We start from the raw sequence: 7,540 nt of genomic DNA, 5'->3' as shown, positions 1-7,540 counted from the left end.
ATGTATTGCACCGCCGTCTGCTATTGTACGTCTAACAACACAGGGTATGGCTCTAATCAGCAAGGCTTAGCCAACAAAAACAAAATCCAACAAACACCTTGCCTGTACTGATCCTTATTCTAAGAAACAAATCATCAAGGTGACAACAACCGAATTAATGTCAACCTCCTCAAAGATTATTCAAAAATATTTTTCTTTTGTTAAAAAATCATTTTGTTTATCACATGTATCATATATCATAATTCAACCATTTTTGACATTTTACCACAAGACCAAAAGACATTTGACCAAACAACAACACTTAATGACTCAAAGTCAATACACCAATAATAGACAACATCAAAGACGGTTCACTCACATACAAGACATAAAACAGAGAACATGTAACCAAGTAATCTTTTTTGTTCAAACCATTTTAATTAAAAAAAAAAGTCCACACTAGTGTGTTCTGAAAACAGCTCCGAATTTGCTTTGAATTTCGGCATCACCATCGCAACTTGAATTGAAATATCACACATTGTTTATTGTAGGAATTTAGTCCCGCCACGAAACCGTGCAGACCTTGTATTACAAAGAACTCAACAAAAGGTATGTGTGCATCTATCACGTGACCATCAAACAATGAGGCTCTAGGTCCAATTTCGATGATTCCCACTCACACTGCCCTATTTGCATTTCAGACTAAACTTTGTCGTTTTCAAGCCACCATGAAGCCCCACAGGCTCTTTTCTCAATAAGTAAGTAAAAGAGCCATTCATTTTTCACTGTTACTTACATGACATGACTGTTGGAAAAAAAATCTTATACGTTTTCTTTTTTCTTTTTTCTTTGGTCTTTTATGTTTTTGCAGAAATCATTTTCAGCAATTGATTCAGTCTTAATGCGAAATCGGCTGATTTCGCTAAATAGGTAAGCTAGTCGCCCTGAAACTGTTTGTCCAAGGATATCCAAAGTGTAGTGCATTTAACAGCTCACACACTGAAGGACATTTCTTTAAAACCTTGTTTATTTATTATTTTCTTTTAGTGTTTGGTCCTGAAGAGAACCTCCAGTCAACAACCTACGGGGTTCGAAACACGTCGACCTTTTTCTTTTTATAAAAAACAAGTGCGATTAATGTGTAGATTTTTCCGCCTGGTTAAATAACTTGTGAAAGGACGTCCATAAACTGGCAGAGTGCAGAAATGTTTCCATTTAGAATCCACACTGTTTTTTGGTTTCTCTTGATTGACTAACCAATGTTAAAATGGTTTGAACAAAAAAGATTACTTGGTTGCATGTTCTGTGTTTTATGTCTTGTATGTGAATGAACCGTCTTTGATGTTGTCTATTATTGGTGTATTGACTTTGAGTCATTAAGTGTCGTTGTTTGGTCAAATGTCTTTTGGTCTTGTGGTAAAATGTCAAAAATGGTTGAATTATGATATATGATACATGTGAAAAACAAAATGATTTTTGAACAAAATAAAAATATTTTTGAATAATATTTGAGGAGGTTGACATTAATTCGGTTGTTGTCACCTTGATGATTTGTTTCTTAGAATAAGGATCAGTACAGGCAAGGTGTTTGTTGGATTTTGAGTCTCCTATTGTACATCACTTTCTGCACTGAGGATGGTGAAGGGTATCGCCAAACTGAACGTACTCGAAACCTGAGAACTTACCGCCACTTTGTTTCTTGCCTTCCCTTTGAGTATCCTGGGGAACCACCGGCGGCGAGGAAGAATCCCAGACCCCGAAGACAGAGGCTCTCTACTCCCGACCAGCAACTCAATCTCCCCATCCTGTTGTCGAATTGTACATTGAACTCAAAACCCCAACAGTGTCTTAACTGTAATCCATTATCAGCCATCCCAGCCATCCCTTACTAAGAACACCAATAAATTCTTATCAACATTACGCAAACTATACGGCCTCCTAGCTTTCATTTCTGACTCTCCCTCCGACAGGTGGTGTCAGAAGTGGGATCGCCTGAAATGGAGGCCGCTTTGAATAAAATGGCAGAAAACCAGGAGAAACTAGGCCATGTCATGGAGAAGTTACTCGTGGTAGTGGAAGAGGACCGCAAAAAACTACACAAGTCTCTCACAGAGCAGAGCCAGACACAGGAAGCTATGATTACTAGACTGGCTGAAACCCTAACCCAACAGCGGGGACATCCTGCCCTTCCCTCAGTTGTGTTACAGTAGTACGTTAGTGGGGAGATTCCAGACTTTCTTTCACTAACTTCGAGCGGATGGCCCGAGTGACCGCATGGCCAGAGGATAAATGGGGCCAATATTTGGGTCCCCTCCTCACCGGAGATCTCCAAGCCGTCTATCAGGCCACCAGCCCCCTTGGGGTCACCTCATATTCTGACATCAAAAGGACTATTCTCGAACGCATGGGTCTCGACCAAGAAACCTACAGGATCCGTTTACGCCGGATCAGGGAAGGACCCCAAGAGACTCCGCGGGCACTGTATTACAGGGTACGAGACATGACGGACCGCTGGTTAAAACCCGAACAGTCCACAAAGGAGGGGATCATGGAAAAAGTGTACCTCGAACAATACCTGACATCCCTCCACCCCCCTATTCAACGGTGGGTTAGACAGCACACCGATCTCACCTTGGATAAGGCTGTGGAACTAGCAAGCGTGTACAGTCGAGCACAGGAAATCCAGAAAGGGAGGGATGAAGGACAGTGGAAATATGGAAGTGGGAGCTCCACTCCTCGTGCACCTAAGCCACCTCCTGTTAGGAAGCCAGAAACCGTGACTTTGTTGCCTGGACCACCTCCACCTTCCTTTCGTCAACCAACACCCCTTGGTCCTCAATGTTATCACTGTGGTGCACATGGACATATTGCACGCGTCTGTCCCCAAAAGGAAGAGCCCATGGAGATTGGGTTCACTCGGTCTTTTGTTTGTAACCCTGTTCCTCTTGGGTCTCGTCCCTACCATAGAACAGTGAGGGTGAATGGTGAAAAAAGGGGAGCCCTCATTGATACCGGGTGCCTCCAGAGTGTTATTCAACCACAGATCATTCCGGGGGGGTCTAGTCCACGAAAGGCACGGTGACCATCCAGTATGTACATGGGGACCAGAAGCCCTACAACACCACCGAGGTATACATCCAGCATGACCCTGATATAGATACCAATCTCCTCAAAGTGGGGCTGATTCCCCAGCTGCCGGAGCCCTTTGTAGTAGGGACAGACTATCCCCACATGAATCAATTGATCCTAGAAACAATACCCGAGGAAGCAGAGTGGAGGCAAACCGCACCCTTTTCACGAGTGCCTGATCATGAACTATGCCCAGGGAAATCACGAAAAAGCAAGAGACAGAAAAGAACGCAGAAGCGGCAGTGGGCCCCAGTCTCTCTAACACAAACCGCCACCACCAAGGTATGGGAACACGATCAGGGCTTTAGGGCGGCTCAAAGAGACGATCCCACGTTGCGTGAAGCATGGAATAGGTCCTCAGAGCAAGAAGACCCTGACCAAGTAGGTCCCCAGTTTTTCAGATGCAAAGGTCTGTTATACAGGAAAGGAGGGAAAGAGTCGAACTCCCAACTGTTAGTTCCACAGTCACACAGAGAGAAAGTCATGTACCTAGACCACAGCCATCTCCTGGCGGCCATTTCGGGGGAGAAAAAAACTGAAAAGGCAATCCTTGAAAATGTGTTTAATGGCCGGGGGTGTATCATCAGGTTTGGAAATATTGCAGAGAATGTATCATCTGTCAAAAAAACAGCAGGGCTATGCCCCTGCGGGTACCTCTATGTCCCATCCCGGTGATGGAAGAACCATTCTCCTGGATAGGGATGGACATCATTGGTCCCCACCTTCCCCCTCGTAGCGGGTGTAGATACGCTTTGGTTTTAGTTGATCATGCCACCCGGTTTCCGGAAGCTGTAGCCTTAAGACAACCAAACGCTACTCAGATAGTAAAGGCAATGATTAATATCTTTTCCAGAGTTGCATTCCCCAAAGAAATCATAACTGACCAAGGTGCCCCTTTTGTGTCGAACCTAATGAAACAAGTCTGCCAACAACTGAATATAAAACAGATCGGAACAGCTGCATATCATCCCCAGACAGCTGGTCTGTGTGAGAGGTACAACGCCACCTTAAAAACCACTTTGAAAAAGTTGGTTGAGTTAGAGACCCGGAAATGGGATGATATGTTACCCCTGGCTCTTTTTGCTCTCCGCTGTAAACAGCAGAAGAGCACCGGTTACTCCCTGTTCGAGCTATTGTACGGGAGGCAGCCCAGTACCCTCCTAGATATGATGAGGGAGGAATGGGAGGAGGAACCCGAGGGGGGAAAACCTTTACCAGAGTATGTCCTGGGGTTGAAAACCAGATTGTAGAAAATCAGGAACAGTAAAAACCCATCTAGAACAGGCCCAATAACAGCAAAAACGACAGTATGACAAAAAAAATAAGGAACGAAAGCTGAGTATGGACGATTTGGTGCTGGTTATGAGGCCCACTTCAGAGCATAAAATGCTGGAACAATGGCAGGGCCCCTTTAGGGTCCTTGAACAAATAACCCTGGTGACATACCGATTGGAACTAGACCCCAAAGAGAAGAGAAACACCCAGATCTACCATATAAATCTCTTGAAAAAATGGGAGGGGCCCAGACCGGCCTTCATGGTTAAACAGGATCATAGTAATCCCCTGTTTGTACAGAGCATAGACCACGACCTTCACTCTTCCCAACAAAGAGAGCTGAGAAATAGATTGACACCCCTTGAAAGAGTGTTCTCCCTGACCCCAGGAAAAACTTCCCTAATCAGTCATGCCATTCACACTGAACCCAGGAAGACGGTACGATTAAGACCATACCGAATACCCGAGGCCAGAAGGGGGGCTATCGAGGCAGAGGTCCAACAAATGTTAAATATGGGTATTATTGAACCTTCCGAAAGCGAATGGAATTCCCCTATAGTAATCGTGCCTAAATCCGATGGTTCCATTAGTTTTTGCATTGATTTTAGGGAAGTCAATAAGATCTCTCGTTTCAACGCATACCAGTTACCCCGAGTGGACGAGTTGATCGAGAAATTAGGGAAAGCAAAATATATCAGTTCCCTGGATCTGTGCAAGGGGTACTGACAGGTTCCCCTTAGAGAGTGTGACCAGGAAAAAAACGCTTTCTCCATTGTTGTTCAATTTTAAAATGTTACCTTTCGTCCTGCGTGGGGCCCTGCCACTTTTCAGCGCCTTTTGAATCTGATCCTCAAACCCCACCAGGGATACACCTCAGCATATATAGATGATATCGTCATCTACAGTAATACCTGGGACCTCCACTTGACCCATCTAGAGAAAACCATTCAGGCACTGGAAAAAGGGGATCTCACCATAAACCCTGCCAAGAGTCATCTGGCCACTCCATCAGTGAAATACCTGGGTTACCTTCTCAGGGAGGGGTTTATCAAACCACAAGAAGAAAAAATAGCCGCAATATCCCAACTGCCGTTTCCCACAACACGCCGGGACCTCCAAGCTTTCCTGGGTATATTAGGATACTACAGGAGATTCATCCCTGACTTTTCCGAAGTGGCGGCCCTCTTGACTGACCTCTTAACTTAAGAAAGGATGTACATACAGAGAGAAATCTAAGAAAGCCCTCCCATAGTATCCTACAGGCTTTTGCACACCTAAAAACCCTCCTCACTACCAAGCCAGTCCTCCTAAACCCTGACTACAACCGGCCTTTCATTTTAGAAAATGTTGCAGCAGTCATTACAGGACTTGGGGACTCCCTGTCCTGAGATTGTTTTTAAAAATGATAAAAGGGAATAGGGTAGGGATAACATGCCCCCATAGCCCTTGTGAGGGCTACCAGATATACCCCCACAGGGACAAAATACAATTTTTTAGTTTTTTGCTGTCATCCTGGGATTCTCTAAAGTACTTGTGGGATCATGGCAAAAAAAGTATGCCGCCCGGCATTGTATTTTTGTTAAAAAATGATTTCTGGGTGGGTCAAGCCCCGGGAGTCATTATTTATATATATGGGGAGGAGACAGTGGCGGCTGGTGACATTTGAAAGTGGTGAGGCATGAAGGTTTGGGATGAGCGCCAGTTGGGGAGCTGGCATAGGAGCGAGTCTGACAGCCATTAGGGTGGTTCAGGGGAGTTCTCCCCCAAGAAGATTTTTTAAAAAGAGTGGGCAATTGGTGCATTTTCAAGCAAATTTGAGAAAGTAAAAAGGTTAATAACACAACTTGTGCTCTAAAGTAACCATAACTAGTGTCGACTCCATGCATTGCTAAATAGTTTACATATTACATCACTCCTGACTGTTCTATAACACCATTAATAACATCACTGCAACATCTGAAATTACATCATTGACGACAACACTGTGTATGGCGAGGGCGCGAGTTAAAGTTACTTGTGTGCACAAGTTATAGTGTCATTGCCTTTCTCCAGTAATAAGTCATATGTAGGGTATTTGCCGTCTTCAATGAAGAGCACATGCCCATAGACATTGAATACCATTAAATTGTCATAAAATCTGTATTATTACAAATTTACAATGAAGGGCCAGATTCCGATGCACTTAGGAAGGCCTTCTAACGGCATTTGCTCTGTCCGAATCGGATCGGGAACGTGTCTTTCCGACCGAATTGGAAAGGTTTCCGACCGACCAAGTATGATGCGAGTTAGGCATTAGGAATATTCCAATCTGAACCCAATGGCATTTGGAATGACCAGAATCGTACATCTCTACGGGCCGCGTTTCCGAACAACTGATTACAATGCTTGGATTCAAACAGCCTTTCCGAATCATGCCATCCAACTCGAATCAGCAGTCGGAATCAGCCTTTTGGGGCCTGTAGTGGGCCCCCTGCACCCGGAGCCTTCCCAATCAGGCCCATGGGCGTGCCCATGGGTCCCCCCTTACCAGCCATGCACAGTGTGGCAAGCACCAGGGGATGCCCGCCACAGGGTGCCCAATTTTCCCCAGCCACCCCTTTCTTCAATGGGAGCCTATGCATTCGCTCGGGACATGGGCTCCCAATGAAGTCATTGGAAGTCCAACCAAATTGTATCTGGAAGCATCTGGATGCATCGTACTTGGTTGGTCAGACTCTCCCGATCTGAGTCGGTCGGAAACCATTCCCAAACCGATTCTGTCGCAATGATTTCCTAACTGCATCGGAATAAGGCCCCAAGTGTGCCAACCATAGTTATAGTCAAACTCATATAGGCCACAACCTGTGAGTTTTATATCCATGAAAATATGACACTGCATTGCCTTTAAAATACTTACATGGTATGCAGAGCACCACTGATGCATTTGAATGTGAGCGTTCCATTTTACCACTATCCTAGACATAAACTCTGTACTTATGTATACCTTTGGAACAGTGTTGATGTTCTAAATCACTTGAGTTACTGTTCAATGGATCCTGTTTATTAATGGACACCAATCCTGATGAAAGAGTTATATTTATAAAAAGGAAATGAAACATATTGACGAGGAAGATATACCGGGTTCAAAACACAGATCCTCATAGTTTTCATCTTGTGG

The sequence above is a fragment of the Triturus cristatus genome, chromosome 10 (genome assembly GCF_964204655.1).
Source record: "Triturus cristatus chromosome 10, aTriCri1.1, whole genome shotgun sequence".
Classification (NCBI taxonomy): domain Eukaryota; kingdom Metazoa; phylum Chordata; class Amphibia; order Caudata; family Salamandridae; genus Triturus; species Triturus cristatus.
Note: the sequence above shows the minus strand (reverse complement) of the source record.